General features: G+C 37.7%; 1 non-coding gene across 1 annotated transcript; it reads left to right on the forward strand.

Annotated features, from left to right (window-relative positions):
- Nucleotides 1-10,018: 10,018 nt before the first annotated feature.
- On the forward strand, nt 10,019-10,125 carry LOC113001054 (small nucleolar RNA R71). Its single transcript, XR_003266386.1, has one exon. It is a non-coding gene; the product is annotated as a small nucleolar RNA R71 (small nucleolar RNA).
- The last annotated feature ends 14,284 nt before the right edge of the window (nt 10,126-24,409 follow it).

Consider the following 24,409-nt stretch of genomic DNA (forward strand, 5'->3'; position numbering starts at 1 on the left):
GCATGGCATTATAATAAGCACATTAGCATTAAATAGTTTAGAGAAGGCGATCTAGTTTGGAAAACAATGTTATCGTTAGGATTCAAGGATCCTAAGTTAGAAAAGTGGTCGCCTACATGACAAGGGCCCTTCATTATAAGCCAAAAGCTCAATGGGGAAGCTTATTACTTAATGGATATGCAGGGTAATGAGCATTGTAGAAGTACGAATGCAAGATATTTGAAAAAATAGTACCCTATCATATTTGAAGCAAAATAAGAGTAAAAGTAAATTATCTTGACAGCTACATTACCAACCGCCACTAGGGAACGCAAGGCCAAAATTTATTATTCAAAGGGATGAAGATAATCAAAGCAGATAAAATGACAACCAATCTTCTAAGGGTTGGCTATCGAATAACTACCTTTACGGGTTTTAGTGGCAAATGGAGTTTCAATAATGGTAGCAACTGATGATATGAGGATGGCTACTACAAGCGATTGGGCTTAGATCAACATGTATTGGAAACCACCCCATTCCATATCGGCTTGGGACAAATCTTTATCCGTCTTTTCAAGAGTTTGAAGCAACAAATGCTTTTGGTTGAGAAAAAAGGTGATGTCTTTGTCGAGTTGGTTCCTTTGCTCATAAAGCTCCATCGTTTTATCATTATAATCTATCACCCTAGTGATAGCTTCTCCTGGCATGGGTTGAAGTGTGGAAATCTCATGCTAAATAGCTAACAACCGAGACTCAAGTTCAATTAGCCTTGCATTGGTTCTAGCCTGTAATTCCAAATTGGCACACCTTTTCTCTTCAATAGAGGCAAACTAAGTAGTGATGTTTGCCTTGCTAGCCTCTAGCTTATTTAGTAGTTCCAATTATTGGTTGCTCTGATCCTTACATTTAGTGTTGAGTTCGTACTTCACTTCTAGGTATCCTAACAACAGAGATATTTGCTCATAAACCTTCCTTTTAGCCTTAGGAATGGATTAGTTGTTGCGACCAACTTTAGAAGAGAGTTTTTCAAAGTTTGAATACTGTTGGGATCTTCTGGAAACAACTAAATTAAAGTGTCATGCACATATTTTTCTATGTTGTAACATTAGGGATCCATCCTTAGGAATAAAAGCACTGGTCATAGGAGATTGGAAGTATTTTGGCATCACTTTGTCAAGTATGAAATGTTTCTTGAGAATAGGCAGAGAATCGGCTGATCTAGAAGGGGTATCAGGAGTGTCTTGTTGACTATTAGTGCCCATTTTCTCATCCATTTTATAAGCACAAGCACCAGACATTGGTTAAGGCTCCTTGAAGAGTTCTTTGGCCTTGCCTTTGCCCTTTTTGCTTTTCTTTTTCTCGTCCTAGAAAAGGAAAAAGTTAAGTGATTTGGAAAAAGGAAAGGGAATTAATTTGTCCAAAAGAAAGGAATTAAGAACTTATTTAGAGACCTTAGGGGTATCACATTGGCAGTTGTCAACCAATTTTGAAATTGTAGTTTGTAAGGTTGTCGATTGGTGAGTTTGGCATCTAGGGCTAGCCAATCTTGAAATAGGTCAAGGTTCAGGCGATTCTGGCAGTGCATTAACATCCACAGGATTGGAACCTATAGAGCCAGAAGGTTGATCTACGAAAAAAGGCAAAAATGAGAATGAAGAAATACAAAAATAATGAAAAAGTTGAAAATGAGCATGAATACCTTCTTGAATGATTGAAGCCGATGCAACATGTTTCTTTTGGTGACACCTGGCTGGAGTTGATATAGGGGATTCATCATCAGACATGTCATCAATTAGTCTATTAAGGAAATCGGTTAGTGAACCAGGGAACAAAGTAGTCGATATAATTTCCTACCATTCCATGAAGAAATCCACATTGGGGCTCATTGCAAAATGCCTAAAGACAAAAGTGTAGAGCTTGTCATTGATGTCCTCCAAGATGATTGAAATCTCATTTGGCTAACAAGTGGTACACAAACTAACAAGAAGGCAAATAGGGCAGCAAAGGATCTTGGGGATGGATTGAATCAAGCCAAATTTCCTTGCGAGATAGTGAGGGTAACATGCTTCAATGGCTAACTTGTTGTTCCTAGATGTGGGTTTAACATAGAACAACAAGCATTGACTTTCAGTGCAAAATTCTAATTATTCTTGGCAGTGATGTTCCTTTCGCTCACATTAGATGTATCCATCAAAGTCAATTGTGGATCAATTAGCTGATGTTGAAGAGGAGTAAAGGAATAGCGAGGCAAAAAGTTGGCTATTAGAAGCTAATTTGCAATAGAAAAAGCTATAGCTTTGAATACAGGAAGGTGCATGAGAGGTTGCCCATAACATGTGTCTTCTGGTCAGGCTTCCAAGGGGCTTGCGCATGGGTAAAAGGCATCTGCAGAAGATTAGTGATCGAGGCCGTACCCGAATCAAATAAACATGAAAATGCAGTAACTAGGAAGTGATCCTAGGTCGTTTCCCAACGAGCAGTGACAGACCAAATGTTCATAATATACTTGCAGTAACAGTAACGATTGGGGGGGGTTTGGTTGTTTGGTAATTAAAGAGCAGAACAAGTAAACTGGAATACGAAAATACTAATATTAAAAACGGGTTGTTTCCTCTGATTCAGAAGCCATTCTCTTATCCTGGGTTATGGAAAATTCGTCCCTAACAGTCAACCACTTAATCCAACCCTGTTTCAATTTACTAAGCGAAAATCAACTTAGGGTTTTCAATACGTGATTAGGCACCACATACACCAGTTAGCCCTTCGTCCATTACGCATGAACGCAAGTTAGGCTCAGAGGCAATTAATCGAACACGAAGCGTGCACTGATTAATATTCACGAAATTGGGATAACTGGTGAAGGGAAAACTGCCAGGAACCCACATTACAAGCGAAACCTCAAAGAGAGTTGGGCTTCGTCATCAAAAGGAAACAACACCAGAAAATCTAGCCTTCCATGGATTCAAACAGAAACGCAAATGAAACATGAACAGAAACATAAATGAACAGAAACGTAAATGAACAGAAACGTAAATGAATAGAAACGTAAACGAAAGTAGAAGAAGAAGCACGAATGAACTCGTAATTAGAAGCAGAAAACGGAAATTTGCATTAAGAACGAAAATTGTAACAAGGGAACAGAAAAACGTGAAAACCTAAAACCCAAGCTCTGAATAATGAAAATAGCATAATAGAATGCCTTGCACGAATCCCAAGGCAATTATTTAAAAAGAGTCACTCAAAGTCACTGGGCCCTATTACAATACTCTGGCCCAAAACGAAATAAACACTGAACAACATAAAATAAAATTGCGAAATCTCCTAATTAGAAATTAACTAAGGTAAGCGCTGCTTTATTTGCCCTCTTCAAGTCCACAACTAAAATCCGGATTAAGCCCAATGTTTCATTAATTCCTGAAATTAGATTAAAAACATCAAATTAGCTAAATGAGCCCAAATAATAAAACTGCCTAATTAATTGACAATTAAGACCAATCAATAATTAAAATGGTGCAAAAAGGGTTTAGAAAATAGAAGAAAATGATGGCACATCAAAACCCCCCATACTTAGCCTTTTGCACTCCTGGGCAAAATGAAACAAAGAACAAAATGCAAGGATATCAAAGAGAGACAAACAAACACATTCATATATTTCTCAATGAACATCAAGGAATGAAAGGAATGGGTAACATCTAACATAAGGAGATCCAAAAAGTCAAGACATTCATGAAAATCATCCAAGCAACCCAATCATGGCAAAATAGTTAATCAGCTCAAGAATGAAAAGTGATAAAGCCTCACAAGATATACACTCTATCTCTCAAGTGTCTAGGCTACTATTTACCCTCAAAGCACCCATGAAAGCAAACACCACATAGACTTGGCTAGATTCTAAAATTGACAATCAACCCACAAACACAAGCACATGAGGATCAAAAGGTCTTTTAAGGTTGTAATGGGGCCAAGGACAAGGTATGGAGAAATATGGAATAAGTGGCTAAATCCCAAAGGAATAGAGGAGCAAAGGGGAATAAGTGCATATTAAGAAAAAAATAAGAAAATAAAAAGAAGTAAAGATAAAAATTAAACATGAAGAGTAGAACCAAGAGTTTCATCATTCTTGTGCCATTTAAGATCTTATTCACTCAACTTTATTGCTTTTCTTTTTCTTTTTTCGATTTTTTATTTTTCGAATAATTTTTTTTTATTCTTGTTTTTTTTATAGCCTTTGAGAAACAACATTTCATTCAGCATGTCCAACATTTAACCAATATACAATGTACATCAAGTATGGCCCAAAATACATCATGAAGCATAGCCAACAAAACAAGTTGTCCAATGAAACAAAAACCCCCCACACTTATTCCCAAAACAATTCCAAAGCTCCAAAATTCCTTAAGGATATGGTGATATCATGGTTTTTCACTTAAGGCTTGTAGTGAGCTTCAAAACAAGGAAAGGGAAACAAGGCTCAAAAGGGCTATCAAAGGAATTAATTCAAGGTAAGTCCATTTGGCTAGAAGCTTATAAGAAAAAAATTGCCTCAATCATTTCCAAATATGCATGTGAATTAGGACGCATCAACAAGAATCAAGCCAAGGCTATTGTGCAAGCAATCAATGGGGCAAAACACACCAAATGATTATGATGATGGATGGCTCAAATTCTCACAAAGGTAAACTCATCACTTTCAAATTGAGCTTTCAAAACTATCATGACATGTAGAGAAGAATCAAGGATTTCAAGTCACAAAATGTCAAGAACTTTTATTTTCAAAACAATTACCCATTTCTTAAACATATCCTATAATTCAAAGAAAAACATGCAAATTCGTACGTGCACACAAAATTGACCCAAAATATTAAACTGAAAATCCGACGAAACTAACAACATTAACAAATTAACACAGCTAACAAATTAACAAAACCAACAAAACTAGCAAAACCAAAGAACACTCCCCCCCATACTTAAACAACACATTGTCCTCAATGTAGCACAATTAAAAGATTAAAAACAATTAAATCATCAAAGAGAATCGGACAAGTGTAATAAAAGCAAAGAAGGAGATAGGAAAAGAAAAACTCCCTAAGTCATGGTGGAGGAAGAGTAGGGTGGAGTAAGGAAGTCTCTTCCACCACTACGTCCACTAAAGAAGGGTTCGTGAGGAATGGCTTAAGTCGATGTCCGTTGACCTTGAAGCTCTTGTTTGTGGAGTCGCTTTTGATCTCAACTGTACCATAAGGAAAAACATTAGTAACAACAAAAGGACCAATCCACTTAGACCTCAACTTACCACTCATGAGTCCAAGCCTAGAATTATACAATAACACTTTTTTCCCAACCACGAAGTCTTTTTTAACTATCATACTATCATGGAACTTCTTGGTCTTTTCTTTGTAGAACTTGGCATTCTCGTAGGCTTCTAGGCGGATTTCATCTAACTCACTCAGTTGCAACTTCCTTTCCTCACCAGCTTGATCCATAGAGAAGTTGCAAGTCTTCACTGCCCAGTATGCATTGTGCTCAATTTCCACTGGAAGATGACATGCCTTTCCAAAGACAACCCGATAAGGAGACATTCCTATGAGTGCTTTGTAGGCAGTCCGATGTGCCCAGAGAGCATCATCAAGCCTGGTACTCCAATCTTTCCTGCTTGGCTGCACAATCTTCTCTAGAATTCTCTTGATTTCCCTGTTAGAAATTTCTGCCTGTCCATTAGTCTGGGGGTGGTATGGTGTGGATACCCTGTGTACCACCCCGTACTTTTTAAGCAGGGCATGCATTGTCCTGTTGCAAAAATGGGTTCCTTGATCACTAACAATTGCTTTAGGTACTCCAAACCTGCAAAACAGATTAGACCTGACAAAGTCTACGACAACTTTAGCATCATTAGTTCTAGTGGGCTTGGCTTCCACCCATTTTGAAACATAGTCAACTGCAAGGAGAATGAAAACATAACCAAAAGAGACAGGAAAAGGACCCATGAAATCTATACCCCAGACATCAAACACCTCACAGAATAGCATAGGTTGTGGCCATGTAAGTGTATTTCCTGCTCTCTGACACTGCTCACAAGTGCTGCAGATCTTCCACGCATCTTTAAAGATGGTGGGCCAATAAAAACCACAATCAAGCACTTTGCGAGTTGTCCTTTGAACACCCAGATGACCTCCCGGTGCGGAAAAATGACAAAACTGCAGGACTGAGTCAGTCTCATGATCTGGAATGCACTGTCTAATGACCTGATCACTGCACAATTTCCACTAGTAGGGGTCATCCCAAATAAAATGCTTAGCATAACTTTTAATTTTATCTTTTTGGGCTTTAGATGCTAAGGGAGGAAAAACAGAAGCAACTAAATAATTGACAATATTAGCAAACCAGGGAGTAGAAAGAGAGTCAGAAATACTATACAGTATATACAAATGATCATCTGGGAAATCATCCCGAATAGGTGAATCTGCATCAGATACACGTTCGATCCGACTTAAATGATCAGCAACTAGATTTTGTGCTCCGCTCCTATCACGGATCTCCAAGTCAAACTCTTGGAGCCAGAGCATCCATCGGATCAACCTAGGCTTAGAATCAGCCTTCTTCAACAAGTACTTTAGAGCTGCATGGTCAGTATAAACAATAATGCGAGTACCAAGCAAATAAGATCGAAATTTTTCAAGAGCAAAAACTATGGCTAGAAGCTCTTTCTCAGTAGTAGTATAATTTGCTTGGGCAGCATCTACAGTCCTAGAAGCATAATATATCACCCTGGCAATTTATCAATTTTCTGAGCAAGGACAGCCCCCAATGCATAATTTGATGCATCACACATAAGCTCAAAAGGGGCTGTCCAGTCGGGTGCCTGGATGATGGGGGTGGTAGTCAGCGCTCTTTTGAGGCAATCAAAAGCCTCTTTGCATCTGTCATTAAAGTCAAACTCCACCTCCTTTTGCAACAAGTTGGACAATGGAAGGGCTACTTTGCTAAAATCCCTTATAAAGCGCCTGTAGAATCCTGCATGACCAAGAAAAGATCGCACCTCTCGCACACAAGAGGGGTAAGGCAATTGTGAAATAACAGAAATTTTTGCAGGATCTACTTCAATACCCTTATTGGAAATAATGTGGCCTAAAACTATACCTTGCTCAACCATAAAATGACATTTTTCAAAATTTAGAACAAGGTTAGTTTCAATGCATCTATTCAAAACTTTTTCCAAACTATTCAAACAACCATCAAAAGAGGATCCATATACAGTGAAATCATCCATAAACACCTCTATGCAATTTTCTAAAAAATCACTGAAAATACTAATCATGCACCGCTGGAAGGTACCAGGGGCATTGCACAGGCCGAAAGGCATCCTCCTATAAGCAAAAGTGCCGAAGGGGCAGGTGAATGTGGTATTTTCCTGATCCTCAGGAGCAATAGTAATTTGCATATAACCAGAAAAACCATCAAGGAAACAGTAGTGGGATTTACCTGCCAGGCGTTCAAGCATCTGGTCAATGAATGGCAGGGGAAAATGGTCCTTTTTGGTAACCTGGTTCAGCCTCCTATAGTCAATGCAGACTCTCCAACTGTTCTGCACCCGAGTAGGAATCAGCTCCACCTTCTCATTTCTGATCACTGTGAGGCCAGTCTTCTTCGGGACTACCTGGACGGGACTCACCCATTGGCTATCGGAGATAGGATAAATGATTCCAGCTTGCAAAAACTTGGTTATCTCCTTCTTCACTACATCAAGAATCACCGGGTTGAGTCTTCTCTGTGGTTGTCTTACTGGTTTAGCTCTATCCTCTAAATTTATTCGATGCATACATGTGGATGGGCTAATACCAGGAATGTCCGACAGGGTCCAGCCTATAGCCTTCTTATGCTTCTTGAGAACTGACAACAACTTCTCCTCTTGCTCATCAGCAAGGGAGGTAGATATAATCACTGGAAAACTCTTGCTATCATCCAAGTAAGCGTATTTTAAATTTGATGGCAGAGGCTTCAATTCTGGTGTGGTCGGCTGGACAGTGGTGGAAGGGGATGGTTTCTCAGCCTTTACCTCATAAAGAAAGTCAGAGGTATGTGTACTTCCTGAAACATGGTTAGTCCTATCTGACTCTATAAAATCAATCTCAAGAGGTAAAACACCACCACCAGGCATGCAATCAATATCACTCTCAGATTCACTCTCAGCATCAAATTCAGACATATGATCAAGTACAATTTCAGACTCAATGCATGAAGAGTGAGAGGCATGCAGATTAGAATAAAGATCAGTCATGTATTCATCAACAACATGGTCAATTATTTCAGCACGAAATACAGAAAGATCTTCAGATGGGTATTTCATAGCATCCAGAATATTAAAATGAACAGTTATATCACCAAACTCCATGGACAGTGTGCCTGCATAAACATCTATCTTAGTTCTAGCAGTTTTTATAAAGGGTCTTCCTAGAATGATGGGAACTGATCCTTGAGAAAATCCATCTTCCATATTCAAAATATAAAAATCAACAGGGAAAATCAGTTCACCAACTCTAACTAAGACATCTTCTATGAAACCAACAGGGTAGGCAACACTTCTATTAACTAAATGAATTACCACATCAGTTGACTGCAAGGGGCCTAGAGATAGAGAATTAAAAATAGACAGAGGCATAACACTAACAGAAGCTCCTAAATCTAGCATGGCATTGTCAAACTTACTATTCCCTATGATACAAGGTATGCTGAATGTACCTGGATCTTTGCATTTTTCAGGAATTTGAGGAACAAATTTACCAATCAATGCGGAGACATTTCTGCCCATGCTAATCCGTTCATTTCCTTTAAGCTTCCGCTTATTAGTGCACAGCTCCTTCAAGAATTTGGCATATCTTGGAATTTGCTTTATTGCATCCAATAGAGGTATGTTTACCTCTACCTTTCTAAACGTTTCCAAGATCTCTTTCTCTGCCTCTTCCATTTTTTTGTTGGAAACTGCTCTTGGAGGAAATGGAAGAGGGGGAATGTGCTGCTTCTGCAAATCAGAATTACCTGTGGAAGAAGATTCACCTGCACAGAAATTGTTAGGTAAATTTTTGTCATCACCTTTTTCTGGAATAGAGTGAAGTTTGGCAGGTTCATTTGCTGATGAGGAAGGTGCTACGGGTTGAGGTCCTTGACATTGCTTTCCCGACCTCAATGAAATGGCACTGACATTTTTGGGATTTTGGACAGCTTGAGAAGGCAGCTTGTCAGATTTCTGGGACTGTTGTTGATTCAATTGGGTAGCCAATTGTCCCATCTGATTGGTTAAGCTTGAATGGAGGCTCTGGTCTCTTGCTGAAACTGCATGTTCTGCATAGTCATTTGCCTCACAAGTTCTTCGAGGGAAGGTTGTGGAGGGGCCTCAACTGTTGGTTGTTTCTGGGGTTGTTGCTGTTGTTGGATTGGTGGAGGAATGTATGGTCTGCTTGGGCCAGCAGCATTTTGGAAGGAAGGAGCAGACTGTTGTTGTTGTTGCTGAGGGCTGGACCATCTGAGGTTAGGGTGATTCCTCCATCCAGGGTTGTATCTATTGCTGGAGAGGTCATAATTGCTCTGTTGTGGTTGATTTTGCTGCTGAGGTTGAGGAGGTCTATTGTAAATATTTGCAGCATAAGCTTCAGGCTGCTCAATTGCTCCAGGTTGCTGCATGGAAGGGCAAAGGTCTGTATGGTGGTCAGCAGAGGAGCACAAACCACAAACCCTTGCGATAGGTACAGATTTTTGATTCAAGGCCAGCTGAGTTACCAAGTTAACCAATGCATCCAGTTTGCCTTCAAGCTTCTTAGTTTCAGATGATGTAGATGGGTTTGTAGCTACCTCATGCACTCCTCTAATGACTATGGCATCATTTCTGGCGCTAAACTGCTGGGAGTTGGAGGCCATCTTCTCAGTTAAATTTCTGGCTTCAGCAGGAGTCATGTCTCCAAGGGCTCCACCACTGGCAGCATCTATCATACTTCTCTCCATATTACTGAGTCCTTCATAAAAATATTGGAGAAGAAGTTGTTCTGAAATCTGATGGTGGGGGCAACTGACACATAGTTTCTTAAATCTCTCCCAGTACTCATACAGGCTCTCTCCACTGAGTTGTCTAATACCTGAGATATCCTTCCTGATGGCTGTGGTCCTGGAAGCAGGGAAAAATTTATCTAAGAATACTCTCTTAAGGTCATCCCAGCTCGTGATGGACCTTGGAGCAAGGTAATACAACCAGTCCTTTGCCACTCCCTCTAATGAATGAGGAAAAGCCTTCATAAATATGTGATCCTCTTGGACATCTGGGGGTTTCATGGTGGAGCAGACAATGTGAAATTCTTTCAAATGTTTGTGTGGGTCTTCACCTGCAAGGCCATGAAACTTTGGAAGCAAATGAATCAGTCCAGTTTTAAGAACATATGGGACATCCTCATCAGGGTATTGGATGCACAAGCTTTCGTAGGTGAAATCAGGTGCAGTCATTTCCCTTAGAGTCCTCTCATGGGGTGGAGGTTGTGCCATGTTCTCAGAATGTGCAAAATCAGAATGCTCAGAATTAGAATGCTCAAAATTATAATGCTCAAGATCAGGATGTTCAAAATCACTAATAACAGAATGCACAGCTTCACCAGTAATGGAGTGCTCAGAATGATCAAAAGGTATAAAATGATGCCTAACTAATCTATGAAATGTCCTATCTATCTCAGGATCAAAGGGTTGTAAGTCAGATGGATTGCCTCTAGTCATACACTACATTCAGCATGCACACAACTAGTTGCCTTATCATGTAAATAAAGGTGCAGGTTTGAACTACAGCTACCCTCAAACGATATCCAAATGACTTGAAATTTTGTGAGCAACCTTAAAAAATGATGAGAAGATAGAACAAAAAATTTTAGACAAAAATTCAAATTCTAACTATGAAAGCTAAAAATGGTAAGTTAAGAAAGATAAGTGAATAAAACTTGAAAAATAAAAAACTTTTGACAGAATCACTTTTTTTGGACGATGGAGACCTCAGCCAGCCTATGGCAGGCTGCCACGGCGTAGGAAATTTTTTTCTACCCCAAATGCATATATAATAATTGCGATTCTGATAACCGGAGCAAAAGTTATGGCCGTTTGAAGTTTTGACAAACACAAAATTTGCTAGTTTTTTGGAACTTTCAAATCTGACCAAACTAAAGGCTCTAGCTATTTTTCCCACAAAATATGGATTAAAAGAAGTTACCACAAAAAAATTCAGCCAAAAATAACAACCCTAGCTACTAAAACAAAAAATCTCAAATAATTCAACATGGGTGGTCGCTAAAATCCGTCTCTAATTGATTTCTACTACTACTCTGTTTTTGCCGCAAGCACACTCTTCACAGCAAAACACCCAAGACTGAAACAGGGGAAACGCTTAATGGGAAAACTGAAACAGAACACACATTAATCAAAATACCAGGACACTAAACAACATTAACACACATACTAACACAATACTAACAATTAAACATAAAACACGAAAGGATTAAACACACAACACTAGCTAGCTATTATGAACCTTTGGACACTGCTTCCCGGCAACGGCGCCAAATTTGATCGAGGCCGTACCCGAATCAAATAAACATGAAAATGCAGTAACTAGGAAGTGATCCTAGGTCGTTTCCCAACGAGCAGTGACAGACCAAATGTTCATAATATACTTGCAGTAACAGTAACGATTGGGGGGGGTTTGGTTGTTTGGTAATTAAAGAGCAGAACAAGTAAACTGGAATACGAAAATACTAATATTAAAAACGGGTTGTTTCCTCTGATTCAGAAGCCATTCTCTTATCCTGGGTTATGGAAAATTCGTCCCTAACAGTCAACCACTTAATCCAACCCTGTTTCAATTTACTAAGCGAAAATCAACTTAGGGTTTTCAATACGTGATTAGGCACCACATACACCAGTTAGCCCTTCGTCCATTACGCATGAACGCAAGTTAGGCTCAGAGGCAATTAATCGAACCCGAAGCGTGCACTGATTAATATTCACAAAATTGGGATAACTGGTGAAGGGAAAACTGCTAGGAACCCACATTAAAAGCGAAACCTCAAAGAGAGTTGGGCTTCGTCATCAAAAGGAAACAACACCAGAAAATCTAGCCTTCCATGGATTCAAACAGAAAATGCAAATGAAACATGAACAAAAACATAAATGAACAGAAACGTAAATGAAAGTAGAAGAAGAAGCACGAATGAACTTGTAATTAGAAGCAGAAAACGGAAATTTGCATTAAGAACGAAAATTGTAACAAGGGAACAAAAAAACGTGAAAACCTAAAACCCAAGCTCTGAATAATGAAAATAGCATAATAGAATGCCTTGCACGAATCCCAAGGCAGCTATTTAAAAAGAGTCACTCAAAGTCACTGGGCCCTATTACAATACTCTGGCCCAAAATGAAATAAACACTGAACAACATAAAATAAAATTGTGAAATCTCCTAATTAGAAATTAACTAAGGTAAGCGCTGCTTTATTTGCCCTCTTCAAGTCCACAACTAAAATCCGGATTAAGCCCAATGTTTCATTAATTCTTGAAATTAGATTAAAAACATCAAATTAGCTAAATGAGCCCAAATAATAAAACTGCCTAATTAATTGACAATTAAGACCAATCAATAATTAAAATGGTGCAAAAAGGGTTTAGAAAATAGAAGAAAATGATGGCACATCAATTAGGAACCTAATTGGTCCATAAATGGTGTTATACATAATATAACCATCCTCAAGATTATTAAGGAGGTTAAAAATGCCTCAGTATAGGGTGGAGAAGAGCGAAGGACCCATAACTTGAATGTGATCCTTGGTGAGAGCCATAACAATATTGCAATACTCACTGACCATGCCTATAGAGTCTGTGCATCTGAAATATTTGCAAAACCACATTAGAAGAAAGCATGGAGCTTATCTGGAAGAACTAGACCACTTTTCTTGGAGTTGAGATGCATGAATTTGGAATATCTAAAGTCATCTTTGGAAAATTGGATGCCAAGGGATGTGGTAGTGGTGGAGAAATAGGTTCCATAGAGCGACACCAGGTCCTCACCATGAATTAGTAGATTCAAGATAGCCACCACATCAAGCAAAGTTTGGCCAACCATGGTTGTTGACAAAACAAACCCATTGATAGTTGTCAACCAAAACCCTAAGATTTTGATTACATACATCTTGCGACCAATGCATGTCAACAACTGATAGCATGATTATGTCATGGATACCCCATTCCTTTCATTCCTCTTTGTAGGAAGTTGAAACCATTTTCAACAAAGTTTGGTATTCAAGAAAGGGTCTAGGCCATGTATGAAAGCTAGAAAGGAATTTTTGAATCCCAAACCAATCGCAAGTCATAGGAAGAGGGGTTTTCTCATGATTGAAGTGGTTTTTGGTCGTTTTTCAGTATCCTCACCCTCATTGAGGTAACAAGGGACCAAGAAGTACACATGACACTGGTCATTGAAAAGGGTGAAAGTGTCATTGGTGGGATATGGGTCTGGTTCAAGCGATTGGACAAAAGCATTAGAAGCTGGTTGCTCAAAATTGGCTAACATGGTTAAAAAGGCTATGATTTTTTTGTAGCTGATGAAGGAAACAAGGATTGATGGTGGTTCTTATAAAAGGAAAATGACAAAATCAATTGGAGAGGATAAGATAGTTAGGAGATAATTCAGATATAAAATTTCAAAAGTTGAAATATGGTTGGTGGCTATTAGAATGCGCGTGGGTATTTGGAAATTTTCCTATCGCCATTCAATAACATAATTGAAATTCAAACTAGTTAGGAAAAGCGGGGAAATTATGTTGACGCCTAAAAAGCTAGACATTGAAAGCAGGGCAATCGATTAGGCATGGCTAAGGCAGACGAGTCGACCAAGATGACTTGCCTTGGGGTAATTTGGTAAAAGTAATGAGGAAAAATATTAATATCAAAACATGGCCTTTGTTGGCAGACATGGAGAGCAACATGGAGGCGAAGGAACCGGTTAGTAGAACGTTAGCCATGATCTCCTGGATTTTAGGGATTTTTAGTTTGTGTTATGGCTAATGTAACCATTGGAAGAATGACTATAAATAGGGCCTATCAAACTGTAGAAGACACAATCAACAATCCAAAAATACAATTATTCTTCTATCAATTTCTTTACCTTCATTTATTTCAATCTTTATTGCTTTTTAGCCGTTTTAATTCCTTTACCACCAATTATTTAGGAGTAGCGTAACCCTTAGTAACATCAATTGCTAGAAAGCTCTTTAGAGTGCACCAAGAACCTAACCAAGGAACAAATCCTTTCCTTGGGTCAATTGTCTAAAAGGGAATCATCGCTTGATACTTAGTCATTATAATGACTAAGAATATTTTTTACACCAACACATATGTAGTAAGTCCTCTTTTACTTTAGAATAACTCATTAGTATAACAATAATTTATATCTTTACAATCATTAAAATCATGGGCAAGGATGGATCGCCTAGTTGTGACTAAGTACATTGTCCAAACTTAACATTTACAAATGATTCGATACTTGTTTTCAACCGCATGTTGGATGCTGAGTATAATCTTTTAAAATCAAAGTTCCAGTTCTGAGTGGATGATAACTAATAAAAGCATGGGTTAAAGTATCATTACTATATGTGCTTATATATAGTAAGTCTTGTTTCACTTAAGAGTAAACCATTAATCCATCAATAATTTATATATTTGTGATCATCAAAATATTGGGTACAAAAGGATCGTCTCTAGTTATGAAACATCGGATAGTCTAGACCTAACAATAGTAATTTAAACTCCAAAAAATACTTTAATAATTAACAAAAGATAATGGCCCACTGTTGGCCTTACAAATGCTTAAATTAAACCAATTAAAAGAAATAAGTCTACAATTGAAATTTCTTTAAGCAAAAGCATAAAATAATAAATAATCAAACCCTGGATGTCAAAATCCTATTAGAGCGTACAATTTTCCCTAACAATAATGCTTAGGGGGCAAAAACATAAATTGGAGTCTCTTCTTTATGGTCACCGAACACGTAACTTTATCCAGAAAGATAAGCAAAAGTATGAAAAAAAATCTTCAGAAAAATTAAAAAAAAAATGTTTCTACTAGACTACTTCCATTTAACAAACAAAAATCCAGTCCAATAAAATAAAAAGAAAAAAAAAACAAAAAAAAGCATTAGTGTTAAAACATTAAAAGAAAAAAAAAAACTGAAAGGAAAAAAGAAAAAAAGAAAGCTAGCTCTCAGCTACAAGCCTACAACCCTGGTCCCTCCCCCACCCTACTCCCTGTGCCTCTTGCTCTCTACCCTCTGTGGACTTCTGATACCAGAGACTTTCCTCTTGTTTAAGGACCTACCTGAGTATAGATAGAAGATCCACTTCCATGAGAAGGATATCAGCTGAATGGTTATTATCTAAATCCTTCTGCAAGCCCCAAAGCTAACCTCAATTCTTCTCTTCCTGCAAAAGCTGTTTCCAAAAATATTCTTATTAAAATTTTGAGACTTCGAACCCACCTCATCTAATTTTCCGGATATCTCATGTTGCTCCTTATTCCATGCATCCTCAACGACGCCATGGAATTTGTAGTGACGAGACCATGCGGTCAAGAAGTGCCAGGGATGATTAAGCTTCTACATTCCGTCAAGAAGAATCAACCATGAATCTGTCCAATCTCTTAGCCATATGCTCAGCCTCCCACCTTCCTTTCTTACCCAGGTGAATTGGCTACCTTCAGCTTCAATCCCAACTATTCCACAGGTATTGATGACATCAAGAAACTTCTCTGCCGTAGATGTCGAGAAATAGCCACCGCTATCCTCCGAAGGAAGGACAACTTCACTAAAATCCCCACACATTAACCACGGGAAGGAGATGATAGCCTCAAGCTGCTTAAGGTGGGACCAAAGTTGCTCCCAAGATGAGGACTCCCATACACGGAGGAGTAGCACCACTACAAACGCCCTCTACAAACTTCAAAACTAATAACTTGGGGGTTGAGATCAACGAGAGAGATGGAGAAGTCCCTGTCCACAATTCCCAGGATCGAAATGGCACCCTTATGCCCTTCATTTTCTTGGAGAAGGCAAATCTCATATCCCAGCTTCACCCTTAGCATGGTCAAATGTGCAGTGGGGCTCGTAAAGACAAATGATGATAAGCTTGTATCTTTTGGTCATACTAGTAGTGTATCTTCTACTGTGAGGGTTCACGACACCACGAATATTCCAGGAGAGCACACTCAGAATTGTACTATCCATACAAAACTAATAAAGGGAGGAGCAGATGAGAGCCCTACTGAGGTCCAGGATCAAAGTATTTGGACCATTTCCATGTCTTAAACATGGTTCTTCTCCATCATGGAGGGGAGACGCACCATGTTCCTACCCAGGATGGAAAACCCGAGTTTAGCATTGGGTTGGGAATGCTTGATCACGCTCTTAGGGGGGTAGGCCTAGGAGTAGCACTACACTCCTTGTCCAAATTCTCCTTTTTTTCCCCACGAGTTGGAGTTTTGTTGGCTACCTGGAAAGAGGATGTAGCATGTGTCCCTGGAGTGGCACGTTGTGGGCATCGATTAACGGTCTACTGGATCAAATTTGAGATAATCCAATTGATTGATATGAAGATATGTGACTTGTATTTCTCGTTCACAAATTACGATGGCTTTAACGGTGGATGTTTCAACATTATTATATAGACAATATATAATATAATATAATATAATATGCATATAGGTATTAGTAGCTGTCTATTAGGTACAATGCATAGAAAAGTTATATATTAAAGGGATACTTTATATTATATATTATCTTTATAATCTGTCTTTTTGTTTTAAAATATTTGTAATCTGCTTTTATAACTACATTACTAAGCCATTATTTTTTTAATAAATTAATAAATTATTTAATGGTTGGGATTTGGACATTGTCATATATACATATATTTTATAATTGTTGTGTCGCAACTTACCCTTTGGCGAGCAAGTGAGGCGAGGCTCACGGGCGCGTTTTCCAAAGAAGGAAAATGTGCGGAGTCGCTACCAACGTTTATTTGTGGAAAACGTCGGAAAAACTGAAGGAAACCGGTCATAAAGAATATTCCAAGTTCGGGAGTTGTATTTACGTTTGAGGAAGATATTAGCACCTCATGTTTATCTCGAAGGACAACAACCTTATTTTTAGAATTGTGTGAAATTGTGTTACCCTAACTTTTATTTCTTTTTTATTTTTGAGGTCGACAAAAGCGGAGCTCTTGCTCCTACGTACCCTCCATCGAAGAGGAAATCAGATCTATGTAGTTCTTTTTTAAGGGTGAATCAAACGATTCTTTTTACTTGGAAGGTGATCATTTTAAGGCGTTGGACCTTAAAAACGATCCATTTACTTGGTAAGAAAAAACTGAGATATTAAACTTTCAAATCCTTTTTAGTGATTTTTTTGCGGACGAGCTTGACTTTGCGAGTTGATTTTAGCCTTAGTTTCACTTTAGTTATTAGTCAATTCAATTAAAAAAGAGAAATCCCAAAGAGAAACGTCCAATTGACTTTTTTTGCTTTATTTTACTAAAAAGATATTTTTTTATTATTATATTATTTATTTTACCTCTTTTTGGTTTTCAACGTGATTACGGCACGACCGAACGGCCGGAAGATATTTTTTTATTATTATATTATTTATTTTACCTCTTTAACAGATATTACGAATCAAACGATCGGTGGAAATTTATTTTATTTTTTTATTAGGCGAGAAAATGACTTAAGTAAATGACTGAAGCACGTCAAAAGGGGGTACGGAAAGAAAATAAAACGAGAATAAAAGTACACGAAACAAATGGGGACCACCACGGGTACATAGAATGAATTGAAAAGTTCGATTTCGGGTACTTACCGATTGAAGACCGAAGAACAATGAAGAACGAACAATGAATGACGAAGAACGGTTGAAAATCTTCACGAAATTCCCCACGGAAACGTTACGGAAGCGCCTCGACTTGAATTTTCTTCACAGAAACAATTTTTCTCAGCAATTTCAAGTGAATACGAAGTGCCAAGAAGGCTGAACCCTTTCCTTCTTCACTCCTCTCCCTATTTATAGCAAAATAGGGGAGGAGCTTGCCACCCAGTTGCTTCCTCCAGAAGCAACCGCCTTCTGCAGGAAGAATCTGGAAGGCCCAAGTAGGCCTGGTTGCTATTTGCACCCCCTTTTGATGCAATCCTACCCCACAAGGGCATTGGATAGAAGACTCCAAGTAGATTGGGCCAGAGATTCAAGGGAATGCCCTAGGGTTCTCATGAGCCTTAGGGTAGATTTTGAGCCCATGGGCTAAGTATGAGCCCGCTTATCTTTGTAAATATTGGAATAGGTTTTTTCCTTCGTTTATGCCTTGTATTTTGGCCATTCTAGTAGTATAGGGTTTTAGCCTTGTATTTCGAGGCATTTTGAGTAGTCTTTGTAGTATGGACTTTTTTTGTATTTTCATGTATTTTGTCATGGAGGTGAGCTTAGCTATTATAGGGGGTGTGTAGCTAAGTTCTAGCTTCTCATCTTAAGGAGGTGAGCTTAGCTATTAGAGAGGTGTGTGTAGCTAAGCTCTAGTTTCTTTAGGAATGTTTTCAAGGAAGCTTCTCAAGGAGGTGAGCTTAGTTATTAGAGGGGTGTGTGTAGCTAAGCTCTAGCTTCTCAAGGAAGTTTTCTCAAAGAAGCTTCTCAAGAAAGCTTCTCAAGGAAGCTACCTAGTCTATAAATAGAAACATGTGTAACACTTGTTGTAACTTTGATGAATGAGAGTCTTGTGAGACATACTTCAAAGTTCCACTTCTCTCCCTCTTTTATTCCTTCAATTTCGTGCTCCCCCCTCTCTCTTTCTCTCCCTCTTTCTTTTCCTCCATTGAAGCATACTTCCAAGCTTCTTATCCAAGGCTCATGTTGGTAGTGAAGCTCCTTCTTCCATGGCTTATTCCCTAGTGGATGGCGCCTCCTCTCACCTCTTCTCCTTTGTCTTCCGCTGCATCTCCATGGAGGAAAATCACCATTAAGGAACCTCATTGAAGCTCAAAGATCCAGCCTCCATAGAAGCCCCACAAGCAAGCTTCCATCAAGTGGTAATCAGAGCACAAGAGCTTCAAGTAGGTGCTCCTTAAACCTCCATTAATTTTTTGCTTTACCTTCTCTTCCATTGGTGTTTCTTCATTTTTCTCCATGTATCTCCTCACATGTATTGTGATAAATGTTGTTAACATGATTCTTTAGAGTTTCCACCGATTAAACTTGCTATAGAAGCTAGATTTTATTTTCTATGGTTCAAATTTCTTGTTCTTGTTCTTGAACCATGAATTGTGTTGAGTTTAGGTTCCTTTGAGTTTTGTCTTGTTATTTTTTGTGGCTGAAACCTAAACCATAAAATTCTTACAAAAATATTAAAGTAGAAGAAAACCTCAAAAATCTAGAGTGACTTGTTCACCTATTGTAGTTTTGTCTTAGAAGTCATGTCTAGTCATGAAACTTGTCACATAAGATTTCTTATGTTGTGCTGAATTTTATTTTCTTGTTTCTTTGTCTAACTGATTTGTTCATGATTGTATGAAATTATTTCAGCCTATTATTTGATTTGAGTCAAATCTTGCATGTTAATTAGTCCTTAACATGTTCATGCAAAATTCTTAGAGAGTCTTTGATTGTGAACCTTTTCTTGAACTTTTAGGTTTCATTATGATTGTGTCTATTGTGAATTTGAGTTTTGGTGATTGAATTGCTGGCTGAAATGTTGATCCTAAGTGAATATTGAACTCCTAAAACTGTGGTAAACAATCCTAGTGAGTTCAACATACATAGGAAGGTTGAAAGTAAGCCCAAGGCAATCAATATACCATGCTTAAAAAACAAAATCGTTGGTGCTGGCAGCTTGGACATACAAACTTGTAAAAATTACTAAGAATTGGTTACTTCGAATTTTGAGCTGAAATTTTTACTGAATTTTCTAGACATCTGGAAACAATTTAGAAAAAAAGAAAAAAGTGATTTGGATAAAATGAAAAAATACGAAAAATCACACAAGTTGGCAGGAAAATCAGTATCCAGGAAAAAAAAATGAAAGGGAAGTGTGCTTGTTGTTTTGGCTCAAAATTTATTCTATAATTGGTGCCTATGTTATACCAATCTTAGTTCCAAAATTTCAATTGACAATTAGTGTGAATACAAGTGCCAAAGCTAGAGGTTTTTTGAGTCTTTTTTTTTCCAGTTTTTTTACTCTACTCTAGAGCCATTCTAAATTTCTCTTTGAGTCCTAGCTTGCTTCTATGTCCTTTTCATTGCTTTAATTGTTGAATAATCCTTGAAAAATTGTCTTGTTAAAACTCCATTGGTTTATCTTTCATTTCATTTTTTTGGTCTTTGGTTATTGCTTGTCTCTTTGTTTCCTTGTTTGTGGGTTGCCATATAGGGAATTGGAAGGAGGATTGGTGCCATCTCTTGAAGAATTTGAGTCAAGAAAAAAGGGCCAACCACCTTAATAGCTATTGGACTAAGAAGAATTACAAGAATAAATGAACAAATGTATCTAGAATTCAATCAACAAAGTCATGTATAGTAGCATATGTTGGCATCTGCTCTAACACCTCAGAAAAAGGAATGTTAATTTGCAATTGTTTAAAAATATCTATAAAACACTTGTACTACCTTTCCTTATCTTTCTTTGACGGAGCATGTGGATAAGGAAGATGCTCAATGGGTGGATGGTTTACTATAGCTTTACCTTTATTAGTGGTTTGTTCATTTGATTTCTTCTTCCCTTCTTCACTTACCACTTTTTCACTGGTCACCACTTCATCATTTTTCTCGTTTTCTTTTCCAACTCCTTCTTTATTCATACCAACCACTATCCCCCATATTGTTGTAATTAAATTACAATGTTCCTTTGGGTTGACCTATGTGGTTGCTAAGAAAGATCTACTTCCATGTTCAGATAGTTGTTTAGCTAGTTGTCCAACTTGAACTTCTAGATTTTTAATAGAAGCATCAGTGTTCTTTTGTTTTGTGATAGATACCTGGATAAACTGTGTTAAAGTATCTTCCATCTTTGACATTCTACCTGGCTAAGCTTGCTGTTGTTGTGGACCCCTATTTGAGAAACTGTTAGTCGGTGAAAACGACTAACTTTTGTGTATAAAACTTGTATAAATTGTATCAAACTCTCCCAATTTATGGTTATTTTGTAGTGTTATAAGTATTTTCTGTTAAGTATAGGTAATAAATACTTAGTATTTTCATTTTGTGTGTTTAATAATCATTTTCTCTCAATTTCAGGCTAATTAGGCAAGCTTTGGAAAGTGTTGTTTTCACCTTCTCGCTAAGCCAATCTGTTGGCTTAGCAAGCGTTCGCTCAGTGCAATACTCCTAGGCTAACCGCGAGGAAGAATCCAGAAGAAGATGAGTTGTACAGGTTCGCTAAGCGCACCGCTTCATCTCACTAAGCGCACCGCTTCAGTTCATCCGCTAAGCGAGAAAGGCGCGCTAAGCCAAAAATCACTAACGTGCGCTAAGCGGGCCATAAGTGCGCTAAGCGCACGAGCTTGAACAAGGCCACCAATTTAAGCCTGAAATCATATTTTGTGAAGGGAGTTTGGACTGGGATTCAGAGCTTTGCATGTCTAGGGTTTCTAGAGAGAGAAAGGTCCAAGTTCTAGAGAGTTTTGAGAGATTTTGTTGTACAAAGATCTGCAGAGACCAGAGCTTGAAGCAAGAGCCGGTTTGAGAGCTTGAGATGAGTTTGTGAGTGATTGTAAGATCCTAGAGGTGAAGGAGACATCCTCACCACTTGTGTTTTTGCAATATTTCATCTTGTTCTTCTCTTTGTTGTTAAGAAGGCTTCCTGGTATGGAAAGCTAAATCCTCTGTTGGATCTTCCCTGTAGGTACCTGATGTAAATATATTTATATCTATTTAATGGTGTTTTATGTGTTCTCTGTGCTATCTGTTTTTCATTCCAGTATGCCTTTACCTTGATCATGTAGATGCATGCTTTGTTAGGGTCATTCAATAGTGGAAACTGGTGTGACTATAAAGTCCTTGATAGTGCAGGGCTGAGTTGTCGTGCTTTCATGAGGAATCAGGGTGCGATAATTTAGTTGAGTATGTATGTCTTAATGCGGTCTTGGTTGAGTTTAGTCTTAAAGGAGGAATCTGTGGACGATGCTTGATCAAAATTAGGCTAAACTATCATGAGGAATCGGGGTTCTTTTCTATCCTATGGGAGTGTGACCTATGCCTTCCTTCGTAAGAGTCACGAAGTTCTTCACTTAGGCTCTTGCAAGAGTTATGACTACTATAGGAGGCATGTTTTTCTCTTTTCATTTCTTTCATTATTTTTCTTCTTTCTTCCTCTCTTATTTTCTTTCTTTCATCTTGACTTATTTCTTCCACTCTTTTTTTTCCTTTTTCTTTTCTCTCTTGTTTTTCTTTCCATAACTTGGGGGAACTCAACTCATCTAAGATTCTAGATAAAGGGTCTTTATGACTAGTACCCTCGCCATTAACACTAGATGAATGATGACTCATGTTGGTTCCTAAGTTGTGGGTCTTTCTTGTTGGGGGTTTGAAAACAAAAGGTAAAAGAAACTATGGTTGAAAGTAGCCAAAATAAACACTAAAAGAGGTGTGAAAGATAAGATAACAACTAATTGGTAAAAGGCAAGCTATCTAGGCGGCTTGACAATGGAAGGTAAAGGAAATAAGCTATGAAAGTAAGCAAGAAATGTAAACTAGGCGAATCCTAAGAGTGTTTGGATGACCACATTTAAGGTTCCCAACAAAACACTCACAATCCTAAGGGAAAAATTGCCTAAAATTATTACACACAAATGGAAGTAGGGTGACCTATTGGAGGCTCCCAACTTACTTCCAATGAAAGGCCTTTTTGTTACAAAATTTGAAAGCAATGAAAGTAAGTAAATTGTCAATTACAAAATTACAATAAGGTCCTCAATTTTGGTGTTTGTTCTCTCTTCGGTGATTCACTCAATTTGGAGTGCTTCTTAGTCCAATAGCTCTTAAGGTGGCTTTCCCCTTGCTTCTTGAATCAAATTCTTCAAGGGATAGCACCAATCCTCCTTTCCAATTCCCTATATTGCAACTCGCAAACAAGGAAACAAAGAGACAAGCAATAACCAAAGACCAAAAAAAAAAGGAAATGAAAGATAAACCAATAGAGTTTTAACAAGATGAATTTTCAAGGATTATTCAACAATTAAAGCAATGAAAAGCACATAAAAGCAAGCTAGGACTCAAAGAGAAACATAGAATGACTCTAGAGTATAGTAAAAAAACTATTAAAAAAAGACTCAAGAAACCTCTATTTTTGGAACTTGTTTTCACACTAATTTTCAATTGAAATTTTAGAACTAGGAATGGTATAAAATAGCTACCAATTATATAACAAATTTCGAGCCAAAACAACAAGCACACTTCCATTTCACTTTTTTTTCCTGGACACTGATTTTTATTCCAACTTGTGTGATTTCTATTATTTTTTCCTTTAATCCAAATCGTTTGGTTCCTTTTTTATTATTTTTATAAAGATGTCTAGAAAATTCAGTAAAACTTTCAGATCAAAAAACGTAGTTACCAATTCCCAGTAATTTATACAAGTTCGTATGTTCAAGTTGCCTGCACCAACAATTTCAACCTAGAAATCAAGAGTAATGTTTATGTTGCTTAGGGCTTGGATAGTTACAATTTGTGTTTGCTTATGCTCAATTATCTTGAATAACACAACTCAAGAGAGCTTAAGACTTATTGTATTCACAAATCCAGCCACAACTCAGCACCACAACTCAACTTCATCATAGGCATCATATAGGAAACTTAGAAAACAAAAAAAAAGTTCAACAACAAGACTACTTCTAGGAATTGATTTAGAACATGCTATGAACTAAATAACACGCATGAATTAGACTCAAAATTCAAAAGATAGGCTAAGAATGACAAGAATACATGAACAAATGTATCTAGAATTCAATCAACAAAGTAAAAATTCAACACAAACTTAGAACAAAATGTGACAATTATTATGACTAAACATGACTCTAAGACAACAAGGATTAAGTGATTTACACTTAAATTTTTGTGTTTTTTTTCTAATCAATATTTTGGAAGAAAATTTAGATCTAAAGGTTCAGCACAAGAAGATTATGACTGAAAAATGATAGAACCTAAAATCAACACAAAAACATGATTCAAGAGTAGATCTATAAAATTTGAACCATAGAAATGCAAGAACAAGTGTAGATCTATGATTTAATCGATTTTTTTTTAATCTACTCTAAACAGAACCAAACCACAAGACAATGGAAGATATACATGGAGAATAAGATGAATAACAAGGAATTAAAGTGAATTGACCGA

Source organism: Glycine max, chromosome 2 (assembly GCF_000004515.6).
Source record: "Glycine max cultivar Williams 82 chromosome 2, Glycine_max_v4.0, whole genome shotgun sequence".
Classification (NCBI taxonomy): domain Eukaryota; kingdom Viridiplantae; phylum Streptophyta; class Magnoliopsida; order Fabales; family Fabaceae; genus Glycine; species Glycine max.